The following is a 13,656-nucleotide window of genomic DNA, read 5'->3' on the forward strand; positions in this document are numbered from 1 at the left end:
ACTCTACTGAACAAACATCCCACAGTTAAAAAAAATATGTTTTGATTGATGAAGGAAAAAGCCATGATGTTTTAGGTGGCTTAAAAGAAATTTCAAGGATCATATTAAAAAGAAAGTTGGCATTCTATTAAAATGTAGTTATCCCAAGAGATAACTGGAATACACTGGGAAACGAGGACATAGTCTGGCTTTTCCCATTTCTCAAAGCAGTTCATTAAATTTTCTTTTCTTCATCTCATGTCCCCTTTGAGGGAGTTTTACCTTCAGGATCATCAACTTTCTTGGTTGTGGAGCAGCTCTAATCCACTTACTTGATCCTCCTGCAATCAATTAATGCCATGCTAATCCTGTGCTGGCCAGGCACAATGTGGAAAACTAAATGTATCACATTATCTACAAGAAAAGTATTCAGGAATCTAGATCTGAATCCAAGACACTTTTACCTCTACAGAAAGGTCAGGATGAAACACTCAATAAGATTTATGATATCTATGAAAACAGCAAGGTAGGCTCTAAGGAGAAGCAATATCTTTCATCAGATCAACTGATCCAGCTGGAAAAAGCAGACAACTTCAGGCACAGAGACCCAGTGCAACTATGGGCAACATCTGATGTTTAGTTTAGATTAGCCCTGCAGTGAAAACAAGCCTTTTAGCATTGGGCACTTACACAAATAACCCTTACTAAGATAATATTTTATACTCTTTATGAAAAACATTTTCACGGTGTAATTAGGAATAAATTTTCTGCTTTTATTTTTATTAGAGCAACCCATAGGAATTTGTATGCTAGAACTAATAATGCAGATGCATTTGTCAAAGCTAGTTATATTTGTAGTATTGGAAGCCTCTGTCCAGTCTCACAGATTTTTAAACTGAGTACATTGATTCCAGAGGGTTGATGGTTCTTTTCCAATGACTTAATTTCTATTCTTACAGACAGTATGAATCACATTCTTTCATGAGAAAGTGTAGGTCAAAGGAATTACTGTGAAGAATGCAACTTCCTTTTGAGTGAACTTTCCAAGTGAATGTCTTCACTTACCTTACTTTGGACACTACTCTAAGGGCATCTCTGCAAAGCAGTACCTCTTTGGGAGAAGCAACCTGCTGCTATTCTTTCGTGTATGTACCTGAGCTTGTTTATCTACTTCCATTCCATTATGCAGGCAACAAGATGGCACAAGTGCTCCCATGGGACTATGATGCTTGTGTATGTCATCCTCCCTGAATTTTGTCCTGAATTTCCGCTACTCCTGTGCATTATCAGTGGGATTCTTGAATATTTATGCAGTCCTAGTTGTCTACAGCTGGAAAAACCCATGGCAGGTTCCTCCCCTGTGTGTATTAGCTACCATTGCAGTACTCTATCCTATTTTATTTCTCTTTCAGATATAGAAAGAGGGGTGCAGTGTAAAATCATGGAGACAACAAACAAAAGAAGCCATAAAAACACTGAGCAGCTCAATGCAATGGTATTGTTTTATTCACAGACAGCCTTGCCAGCACGAAGGAAGTGAGGTGTGCTCACACTGAAAAGAAACAGACCCCTTCTGTAAGGCCAGGGCCCCAAGGCTCCTGCTCGTGAGGCTGCTGGTGCTCATGGCTTGGGCTCTGGAAGAAAACTGCTGGGACCTTCTTGTCTTACCTCCCTCCTGGGCAAGCACAGCTTCCTCCTCTCTGGGTGGTCTTTCCAGCAATGGAGGTCTTGTCCTTCTGCTCTGGTGTGACCCAGGAGTGAACTGAGCTCATTAAATGTACTTGCCTTTCCTTTGAAAAAGAAAGGGTGGAAATAGATAGATCCAAGTTACGATGATAATGCACCGATATTAAAAGAATAAAGACAGTGCACTTGTTTGTAGAAAACAACAGCATTTCATGTCTGTGATACTTCTTTCTTGAGAGGCCACAATTGTCAGATCAAGCATTTCAAGACACGTCATTTCCAGAAGAGAGGAGTTAGACACACTCTTGATCGTGTGCTTCTGTTTATTCTGCGTAAGGGATCTAGGACACCTGTGTTAGTTTTAAAGCTACTACATGTACAGCACTTGACTGCTATATTTTGGCAAGTCCCAGCTGTTATTTCACATGTGTGAACTAAGAAAATACCCAAGGTAAACACAGACTTAGAAGAAGTACCAAAAACATTTACAATAAAGTGCAAGTATAGCCCAGTATGTTAACCTGCTAATATATACAGTGTGCTGGCCCTGATCTATTTCCCTTTAGAGAGAGCCAAAGGAAAAGAGATGTAACAAAGCCTGTATGAAGCACCACAACCAGTTACCAGTTATTTCTCCTAAAGCAACAGCACCAATATGAATTGCTTTTCTCTTATTTTTCTTTACTTACGGTTGTTACCAGCCAGACTTACTCAAATGCAGGCAATGCAGAATAGAAACATTTTTTTTCTGTTCATTTTGTGCATCTGACAGCATTTAATTTAAAAATCAGTTTAAATCCAGATTACTTACATGTGTGCACATGCTCACACTCCCCCTCTACAAACACAGTGTTAAAAGGACATTACTGATGATCATTTATTTTTCTCTGCTCTTGCTGCATTTCATAATATCCCTTCTCTCTTGAAATACTGCCAGAGAAGATTGTCTTTAATAGACTTCAATGGTGTCAAAAGAACCTCAGGAAATGAGGACTGAGGTGAACCTAAGGTCCACTGTGTGCCACCAGGACTCTGATTTATACATACTGCTTTGTACAGGAGGCAAAGATCTGCATCCCTGATGTCTTGCCCCCAAAATCCAATATTCTGCCCGCTTTCTGTCTCCTCTTATTAAAGCAAATTTTTTTGACCTGCTTGGTTTCTTCTCCAGAAGTGATGTTCTTCTTTTACAACCTCCTCTTGCTCACACTGAGTTTTGAGTTATGTCTCAGAAACTCCTAGATATCATTAGAAATGAGTTTTACTAGAAAAACAGGGCTACTTTATCTCCATGATTTCCTGTATATGGGTCGCATCCTTTTAAGTACAATCATCAGCTCTGTAAATACTATCCATAGAGGTAAGCTTTCCAGCTGCCTCCTGACATGTCCTGACGTAATCACCCTGTAGTCTGTGAGCCAAATCTTCTATGGGGCAAACAAATTTAAAAAAAATGAGCTATTGATTCAAATTAAATGAGTCAAACAAGGAATTTCCAGGCAGCCTGAACCCAGAGTAATGTTTCCTGAGGTATTTCAGACAGGAGCCTAGCAGGTATGAGAAGCTGTAGTAAAAAAGGTTAACTCTTCATTAGTGACAAGACTAAAATTTTTTAATGTGATTGCAGCACTTTGTGTATCCAGGGTCAGCTCAAGATCCAAAGGAACGTTTCCCAGTGTTTTAGCTGTCACTTGCTAAATTAGTTCCTGATGTAAATGAGACCTGCTCTGATGCAGTTATGCAAGCTTGCTGTGTAATAACCACATGCCATTTTGTGATTAACTAATTTCTTGCTCAAAAGCTTTCAGGAGTAAAAGACAAGTATTGTATTTGTCCCATGTTTGACATGGCAACTTTCAATTGAAATATCATGTCCCTCTAATTATAGGTGCTTCAAACTCAGTAATGTTTTGCTTACATCAGTCACTGATCATTCACTACTTCCATTCATCATAATCCAGGATTGCTCTAGTTCACTCAGCAGTAATTCTAGCTGGCTTTCATCATTCCCATGGAAAACATATACGAACAATTAAATCTCTCAGCAGAAGGAATCAACCTCATCTGGAGATTTATGAAAGTGCTGCAGAAAAAAGATCATGTATATATTTATGTGAACAATAGCAGTGAATAATTATGTAAATGTCTGATAACAATACGGCTCATTTTGTCAATGGTGAAATGCTAATTTGATTTGATTCTTGAGAACTTCCTGGATGACCTGAAAAAAAGGAGAGGTGGGGAAAAGACAAGGAAAAAGCACATGTGCTTATCTCTAGAAGTTCATAGAAAGACCCAGTGCAATCTAGAAAACATTCCTTTACTATAGTGATATAACCATGAAATATTTAAATATAATATCTAGAAACAGCAAAGTACACCCCATTACTTTAAGGCAAGGAGAGCAGGTGCTCAAGGCAGAGAAAATTTTACCTCATTTCACTCATTTCTTACCCTTGCAGGTTTGTACATGCTGGCCTCTGATCAACAATCTGCACTGTCCATTCTGTTGCCCCTGCTCTGATGATTTGTTTGAAGTCCTGCAGAAAATCTGTGTGAGGGCAGGCAATGAAGAAAGGTGTTCCTGTCCCATGCTGTTACCATGAGACCACCTTCCTATGTCAGAACCTGAAAACATCACAATATCAGGTGAAAGGCACTTTTATAGCTTTCCATAGATTTTAGCGAGCATAGCTTTGCAATAGTAGAGAACAAGCAGCAAGCATAATGGTTTGAGGGCTGATAGTTTTCATGAAATAGTTACATCATGTTGACACTGGCCTAATGTTGTCTTTACAAGCTCCCATTGCAATGATTTATGCCCTTCCAAGCCTCGAAAGAAAGAAATGAGGCTTAGTTAGCTTCCTAAAGGCTACAGTTGTGCTTCTATAAGGAAGGAATGTAACTGGTGGGTAACTGTCTACGTGTAGATGTTACTAATGAAGAATTGTAAGTGGTGCTCATTTTGTGTATGCATGGACAGCATGTAGTAAAAGGAGCAAGAGAAAGGAGGAGATGCAAAGCTACAGAAAGAAATTGGCTTGGTTGAAAGACATCAAAAAACTGCTCTACAGTACAGAGCAAGAACAATAAAATAGCAAAGTAGGATTTGATTAAGCTAGTGCACAGGCCTCTGTCCTATAGACTACTGTACAAAACCAATCCTTGTGATGTAGATTTCCCTCACGATGGAAAGTTTTGTAACTCACCAGCAAGAGACACTTTGATGTAAAAAGATACTTAGAATCACAGAATGATTTAAACCTTCAGAGGCAGGGCTAATGTTCAGTCAGATTTAGTATGCACACCTGAAGTTCCTAAACCAAGGAACCCAGATTTATTTTAATTCTATCCTTAGATAATCTCTCAGTACTTCAACTACAGCATATACAAAACAACTGAAAATGGATAAACAGCTTAGCCCTCTTTGGGCTCCCAGTGGTCCTTCCATTGACTTCAAGGATTGTGTATCATTTGCTCTTTCTAACAATACAATGTTCATATAGTTAATGATATATCATCTATGCCTTGATCCTTCTAGCTTGCAGACATAATGGCTGAGAAAGAGGAATTGATTTTAATTTTCTGCTTTGCATGACATGAAAAAAAGATTCTTCCAAGAACAAGTAGGTACTAAGAGAAAGCTGTTTTGGAGATACAAAGCCTTATAAGGACTTTTCAAGGAGTGAGATCCATGTAGAACTATCAGTGTTATGAGAGATTAGCACTGAGTAGAGCAGAGCAGGGATTATGAGTTAGGAAAAGAAAGTGCCGAGTCTTAAAAGAAACAATCTATCTTTATTGCCTTTTAAATCAATTAGGGATCAGACCACCAGCATTTCTACATCCTGCTTTTGCTCATGGCACTCACAGATTGCAAAAATGTTGACATTTCATGTGCACTTGATAAGTTGTCTTTTTTTTTAAAAATAAGAACATTATTTTTTCGATGCATTGTTTTTTATAAGTAGTGTTGTAACAGTGATGATCTAAGGGTAAAACCAAGACCAGATGTAGAGAGAGGTATTGTCTTTTATTACAGTAACTAAAATAGTTGAAAAAATAGACAAGATTTAGAACATGACATCACTCTGCAGGTCAAAGTAATAAAACATCCTCAATTGCATCAAGCTAAACTGTGGAAAGAGATGAACTATAAGGTGACAGTCAATGACCTTGTTGTTCAGGCTTACTGGGAGAAAGAGGCATGAAACCTGTCTGTCATCTGCCCTGTTCAAGAGGAGTCCCTCTTTATGATTCCTGATTCTGAAGGCATTTGGGGATTGTTGTCCCCAGAGACTGTAAGGGACAGGACTATTTTTTTCTCTTTTCTGAGTCTCATGCATGACAGGCTACTTTTGACAGTACTTTTATACCTGCAGTGGGAAGTCAGGAGGCAGACAGACGTCTTGCTGGTTGATGCACACATTCAGGATGGATTTAAGTCTTTGAAGGAAGGAGACCTAGAAGAAAAGAATCACCATCTTTATAAAGCCTGCAGATGGCATTGCTCAAGCAAGCATGTTTGAATTCTGCATGAAAAGAAAAACATTTCTGAATGAAAACTATCCAAGCAAAAAAGCTCCTAACAGTTGGCATCTTCTGCTTTCTAGTATGTTTTGCCTTAGATTCAGCTATACTTAGTAACTGTATATAAAACAAAGCTTTGTGTCCTGAAACCTAACTTTGTATCCTTGCTCTGTTAAAGTCAATAAATAAATAGGAACACTAACAAAATGTTAGAATTTGGATGAGGAAGCAGTGATTTAATAAACGGTACTTAAGTCCAGTCTTAAAAATAAATGCTCACTGTTTGGAGACTATTGTGTTCCCATTCTAGTGTAATTAACCGAGATGTGATCACAAATATTTCACAAGGACACTAATCCAGCCAGGCAATAGAAGCAGTGCTCTCAGTGGGCCAGCAACAATGACTGAAAAGGAAGGTAATGGCAAGTGCTGTGCATTAGAAATCAGTGCACAAATATTTCAAAGTTCTGCAAAATTACATGCCAACAGTGATCAGCCTGAAAAAACAAACAATGATTTTTTTTTTTTACCTCAAAAATTACACTTAGGCAATTAACTTATTTTTTTTTCTTTTTTTTTTTTCTTTAAGGCTTTTTTAGGTAGATAATATTAGCAATGTTTTTCTGTTTATCTTTCTGTATATACTTTACACATCTATAGTGTGTGTGAATGTGTTTATGAATATAGTTGTAACTTAGAAAAATATGAATGCATTATAGTACAGTAATTGTTATAATGTTTAATAATGATATGCAGTGTTAAATTATAAATAACCAGCATTTCATGTTCCTCTAAGAGAGAGGGAAAAAGGATGAGCAGCCAACATGTCAGGCCTGTTGCTGTTGGTGGCACCTCAAGACAAATTTTGCTATTTCTGAGGCTGAGGCCCTTTCCAGAAGCCAGCAGGAGACTCACACTGAGCCTGCCAGGGCACCCAGTAATGACTGCAAAAGCCCATCTGCCACAGGGGCTCCCAGCCTCAGGTGAAACCATAGAACCCTGAAAGGGGATGTGGAGCAGCACAGCAAGTGATGGAGACAGGCTTCAGTCCTCACTGGCTGCTACCTTTTCTATGGAATCCTTTTCCCTGGGTCATTTCTGTTAGCCTTCAGTGATGTATTGCAATGCCAGTATATACAAATCACTACAGAATAAGCCACAACTCTTTGGCATCCTGATCCTGATCAGGACCAGGTTTAAACTCCACCCATTCACATACCTGAAATAATGTGGGCATTTGGTTGCCTGCAATGCAAGTTTTGTCCTCAATTTGATTTGCAAGAAACCCTTGCAGTAAAAATACATGTGCAAGCTAGGTCATGGTGTTGTTCTGGGGGAAATGGAGAATCTGAAAACAAAAACATCTTTTGCAAACTAGGAATGATTTCATTGATATATAAAATTATCTTAGTGCTGGTTTGTCTCTGTGAGCTGTTTGTGTGTGTGTGCACATGGTACCTTGGCATAATATTTACTGAGTCCAAACACATTTTTAGCATATGCTTAGCTGCTGGTGATTTATTTTCTGGATGTCATGGTGTCATTAACAGGTTAATGCTGGGGGTGGCCAAAAAAGGGGTCATGATGTGCTCTCCTAATTAATTGCCTCCTTTCCAAAACCTTCTCAAGTCTGGCAAAGTCACAGGATTGCAAGGAGAAAGGTAAGCTTAATATCCAGTGAGGCAAGGGAACGTCCAGCCCCAGGGCAAAAGTGTGCACATTCATCCTGTATCACGAGTCTGGGAGGGAACAGTGCCAGACCCTCAAGTCATTCTGCAGTACAGCAGGCAGATTACTCTTAATACAAAAAATGTAAACCACAATAAATGGGAGCAGATTTTAGCTATGATAGTCCATGTAGCCTTCAATGCATGAGTTAGTTCTGTGATGGAAGTCTGAGCTGTCTGCATTGTTGACAGATACATTTCTGTTCATACGGGTGGTTTTATAAAAAGTGATGCTCTAAATAAAAAAGTATAGCTTCTCCAATTCAGATTCCTGTAAATGAAACATGTAATTTTAACAGGTCAGAAGATTGCATTCTGCTTTAAAACTGTTGCTATATTCAGTTCCAGCTGAAAAAAAAGTAGCTCAGGTCTATGAGGTTTAACATATATGAATTTTATTCTGTTTACTTCTTCTTTAAAAAGACGTAAAGCAAAAGAAAATTGAAATACCCTAAGTCAGAAAATCCAAAAACCTAGCCAAAAGAAATGTATCTGTCCACTTCTTAGTGAATTAATGCATTGTCCAAAAAAACATGTGCTTTGTACATACATAGGTCCTTCTTGCAGTGGTTCCAGCTGTGCAGTGTAGAACCACCTGGAATAACAATGGAGCCACTAGAATTACATTTTATGCATATACAGCAGCCAGGATTGGGTCCTATCTACATACAAGAAAACTTTTGCTTTTGAAGATGTTCCCAGCCAGCAACAGCTTTATGAATAGCAAAAGTTGCAATTTAAATACTTGAGTTGTGTCTCACATCTGTTTGGGTCCAGGACACTGTAATTGGTTCTCTTGATTAAATCTACTGCATGACAGGGAAACCCTATGAAAGAAAGTCTGTCTTTAACATTCCTGTTAGATGGTAGAATTTTATACGTATTCCTTACTCTAGCCTCCAGTGGAAATCACATTCTTTGAGTTATGGATAGGTCCCAGGCCTGAAGGGAGCCAAATTTCTGTCTTCCATTACCCAATAGGAAATGGGAAAAATTAAATGTACGTGGAGTGGTGCAGTTAGTCAACATCACATCTGAACCCTTCCAGTAATTAAACAGAAAGAGTTAGAGGAGGGAATGAATAGGGAAATGACTATGCTACAAAGCATTTTGCAAGAGTTTTACAAGAGCATAGTCCATTAAGTGATGATAAGAAACTTGACTGGCAGCCGGCAGGAATATTAAGTGCATCTGTTTTAATACCTGTATACTTCTAAAATATTCCAAACCCCACTCGCCCCTTTTATTTCCTTGCACTCATTATAGTGACAAAGCCACCTTTTATATTTAAAAAAAAAAAAAAAAAAATAAATTAAATGTCTGTTTCATGCCTTCCAGAGTCAGGGGTTTTTTTTCTACTTTTTAATATGATTAATAACTCTAACAGGTATTTTCAAAGCCAAACAGCTGGGTTATTGCTCAAGAAACAGCTGTTTCATTGCTAAATATATCCTTATTTCACCAGCCATCAGCTTGGTGAAGCTTTGCTGGTTACTTGCCTTTAAACATTTTCTGATAGTGAGAAAGTCCTGGTACTTAATCATAGCTGGTGCGACAAAAGCCGGAGCTACTTTGAAAAAGTAATACACGGAGAAAAACATTGGCAGAACACTTTTTTCTTTGAGGGTGGGGAGGGGTTTTTTTTGTCTCAATGCCACACATTAGGTTGCAACCAGATGTTCATGTTATAGATCCTGCCTGGATTAAAAAAAAAACCACACACACAAAAAACCCCCCTTTTTATTCAAAAATGTCAATATCGTTTAACAGCAAATGCAATATAATTACAGTATTCAATAAACATTTAACAAGACACAGACATTTTCTGCAAGAAAATATTACTAGAGTGAGCCTTTTAGCAGTTTAGCAGTTAAATTAGTAATTTCTTTTATAACATCTGGTGAGCAGTCTCTAATTTCTAAAGTTTTGGAACAAAGAGACATCGGGCAGATTTAGAGTTATGAATAATTTGCCAGTTGTTTACCTTTATGCCAATCTAATTCTCCACTGCATAGATGCAATTGAATACATTACAAATGTGTTTTCCATAAAAATCCCTAAAATGCAGGAGGGGGAAGGTAAAGAACAAGTTCAAGCCACTCTTCACAGGCACTGCCACGCCTGTTGCCATCCTCCTCGGCTCTCTCAACATGTGATGGAGCCTCAGGACCCCACTCTGAACTCCCAAAATTCAAGAGTGTCTCTGTGCACTAACTCAAACCAAAGCAGTTGACCTTAGTAGAAACCTTTCCATAAACTGTGTGGATTTGGGATCAAGTCCAATGGGAAGCCCTCATGGCAAGAGGAGTCTCTCAGGAGGCGGGAGAGAGGCAAGAGGTCATCTGGGTGGAGGAGAACGGCCCCAGCCACCTGCTAATGTGTTTCTGGGGACATGACCCATGGAGTAGGAAGGCTTCTTCCACAAGGAGATGCTGCCAAGCCACTAAACCCTTCGCTGTGATGAGAGATTTCCCTGGGTACAGTTACTCCCTAATATCCCAATACTTCTTGTTCTGTGTTTTTCCTGACTTGGCTGAAGATCTTGGATGAGTTTGTGGTGATTGCCCTCCCCCTTGCAGCTCAATGCTTGCCTGCACTGCAACTGCAGTGGCTGCAGTGATACCTCCTCTGCAGGACTTAGGTCAGCTCACCACATCTAGTGTGTGCCCACTTCTGTCCACCACAGGAGCTGGATCCATCCTGCATTACAGCCTCTGCAATCCTGTGTGTTGGGAGAAGAGTGCCAGCCCGAGTAACTGACCTGCACCCAGCGCTCTACAAACCACATGCTGGAAACGGTCTGATAAACCTTTCTCTAAGTTGTGGATTTCCAGAACACAGTTAATTTATTGCCCCTTATCTTGAATGGGTGATAGTAAGAAGTTAATAACAATTACTCTTTGTCGTCATGTCATCCATCAAAGATACAAGAGTTTTGTATATTTTAGATGAAAGGTTTAATTATTAGCCTATTTCTAAGAGCCATAATTTTTATTCTTTAATCCCAAAAATTAAACCTGCAAGATTTTTTAATGTATGTGTTCCATACATGCTCATAAAACTTCTGAAAAATTTTGTTCATAAAGATGGTCTTCTAAAATATGCCTCCTGTTTCTTAAAGTATCAATGTTGAAAGCCCAGAAAAAAATCTCTTCTTGTGGGCGCTTTTGTTGTGTGCTGTGGCAAAGCATGGCTGGATCTCATTTGCCTTGTGTTCTCTATTCAATGACATCAGCTGAGACTGGTGCAAATATAGGCCAGAATGTTATCTGATGTAAAGCACAATAGTGAATTTTTAACCCATCAGATCCTTTCCTTTTTCTGCCTGCTTTTTTTTTTTTCCCCCAAAAAAAGTTCAGAGGAGGCACAAATAAAGCACATATACTTGTGGAGGTTTTGTGCTTTGCTAGATGATCTAGTGCACTTCCAGTTCCCCTGCAGGTCATGCAAACATAAACAGTCCTTAAAGAGGAAAGAGAGAGAAAAGAAGAAACAGAAGCTTAAGCTAGGCTTTGTTTTGCTCTCAGTAATTCACTTCCACATGTGAGAAGTGAACAATATTTTCTTCTATAGCCTTAAACCCCAAAGCAAAGCTACATAGCAGAAAGAAATAACATGTTTGCAAACACCAAACAGCATCCGAAATTAGAGGCAGTACAAACCATCTTCTCTGTGGAGAACAAAACCACTTTGGATTGGTAGGGAAGGGCACCCTGAATTCAAAATCTGCTAAAGCACAGAGGGACTGAAGAGCATTTCATGCCCTTGATGGTAGAGGATCAGCTGTTTGCAATGATAAAAGTGCATAGTCTGTCCAAATTCTGTGCTGCCTTCACTGCCAATGGTTCTTACTCTAATGACAGTCAACAGTCCTTGTGACCACTGCAGGTAACAGGACTCAGCCTTCTCATGCCTGTAGGAGTGCACCTCACCGCTACCTGCTAGGCCAAGAAACAGGAATGCAAATGGAAATAGGCAGAGTTTAGGATAATTAATTCAGTGAGATGAGATAATTTTAATGGTGATTTTTTTGGGGTGGTGGTAGTTGTGTGGGATCTTTTTTTTTTTCTTCATGATTTGGCATTTCTCTGCTGCAGAGCAGCAGAGCATATCTGGGATGTGACGCTCTGTGGTAAGTGCTCCATCCAGCTGCAATATAAACAGAGCTTTTCACGGCACATTCTAAAGCTGTAACATTAAGGAGAATAATGGACGATGCCTTTTGATATCTTTGTGTAAACGAAGAATTTTATTACAGTGAATTACCATGTTAATTTATGAAAAGTAAACAAAACCAAGTGCAAAACTGATTCAATGTATAACCTAGCTTTCCTGGTGCCTAATGAGGTGACAGTGATGGAATCAAAACAAATATCTTTATGTTTCATAAATGTAGGGAAAAATACTTCTGTGTTTAATCACTGCCTGGAGTCACTGACAATGCTGGCACACCAACACCACAGGTTTTAAAGTAACTAAAAGTCACTTTATCTAGTGGCTGAGGATACAGGCAAACTCACTGTGGACCACCATGGGTTGTAAGATAACAAGGATGCAGGGAAATGGCAGATAAGGTTCAGAAGCAGTTGGACCATTCTACACATAAGTAATATACTTTGCCCCTGTCATTGTTCCCCCGTTCATCTATAAACTATTGCAGAAGTAAAACTGCAAAACGCTTCAAACAGAGCACCTCTCTCAGGCCTGAACTTTCCTTTGACTTCCAAGGTTTTTTTTTTTGAAGAAGGCATTGAAACCTGGGCCCATGGAAGACGAAGTGCTACCATTACCCCTAACACATTATCCATCTCGAGTTGGCAAGTTTCTTCCTGTGATAGTATTAACTAGGTGCAGGTCCCCTGATGGGCCATTTCTCCAGAAAACTGTGATCATGGGAAAAGATACAGCCCAGGGTAAACCTTCAATAGGAACATTGTCCCGACCTGTCTGGGGCAATTGGGATGGATTTTTAGCTCTTTACACGTATGCTCTCAGATGCCCAAGAGGTGTATGCATATTTGCTGTTTGCAGACATTTGGGGTTGAAGTGTCTACAAGGACATAATCAACAGGTTATGGTGTGTTGATAAATTCCCTGCCTGAGGATGAGACTCCACAACAGCTGCACACTGAAGAGTGTTTCTGTGCACAGATAGGAATTGACAAACTTGGTTCTTCAGAACCATTTCCATTCCAGTTATATAAACTGCCATGCAATGCAATAGAAAAATCAATACCCTACCAATTAGTGAACAACATCTGGCTAAATTTATCGTGGGTCCAAGAGATGTGACATAAAATTAGCTTAATTCTTATGTCTGTGGATTGGACCTTTATGCTCTTAAAAACCATCGGAGAGTAGCCATTTGTGTCCTCTACACCTTATGAGCTTTTCCTGGGAAAAAAGACAGAAGGCACAGCCTCCCTAGCAACACTCTTTCCCCCTCTCTTGTTTCACAACAGAAATATTTGCAGTGAAAGTAACTTTTTTAATATGGAAACTTAACAGAGAATTTGGGGATCCCTGGCAGAGCTCAGCATGGCAATTTCAATTGCTCTCTACACAGCCAAAGATTAATATCATAGCAAAAGCTGTCAGGCTGGCAGCAATGACAAAAATAGAGCTGGGAAAGAGTCCACTTGTCACTGTCCATACATTTCTTAATCTGATCACAGGAATCCATGGTGTTGGCAAGATGCTAACAAACAGTCAGGGCCTTGGACTCAGCCTCTTC

General features: G+C 39.3%; 1 long non-coding RNA gene across 2 annotated transcripts in view; it reads right to left on the minus strand.

Annotated features, from left to right (window-relative positions):
• Positions 1 to 4,125: 4,125 nt before the first annotated feature.
• Positions 4,126 to 13,656, minus strand: part of LOC138106887 (uncharacterized) — a 137,433-nt gene continuing 127,902 nt past the window's right edge. Inside the window, exons 6-7 of one of the 2 annotated variants that reach the window (XR_011149178.1) lie at positions 6,042 to 6,128; positions 4,126 to 4,293 (exon numbers count right to left, since the gene is read on the minus strand). This is a non-coding gene — a long non-coding RNA (uncharacterized lncRNA). Of the gene's footprint in view, positions 4,294 to 6,041; positions 6,129 to 11,257; positions 11,385 to 13,656 lie in introns of those variants that run through there. The other variant, XR_011149179.1, reaches the window with a different exon arrangement.

Source organism: Aphelocoma coerulescens, chromosome 2 (genome assembly GCF_041296385.1).
Source record: "Aphelocoma coerulescens isolate FSJ_1873_10779 chromosome 2, UR_Acoe_1.0, whole genome shotgun sequence".
Classification (NCBI taxonomy): Eukaryota; Metazoa; Chordata; class Aves; order Passeriformes; family Corvidae; genus Aphelocoma; species Aphelocoma coerulescens.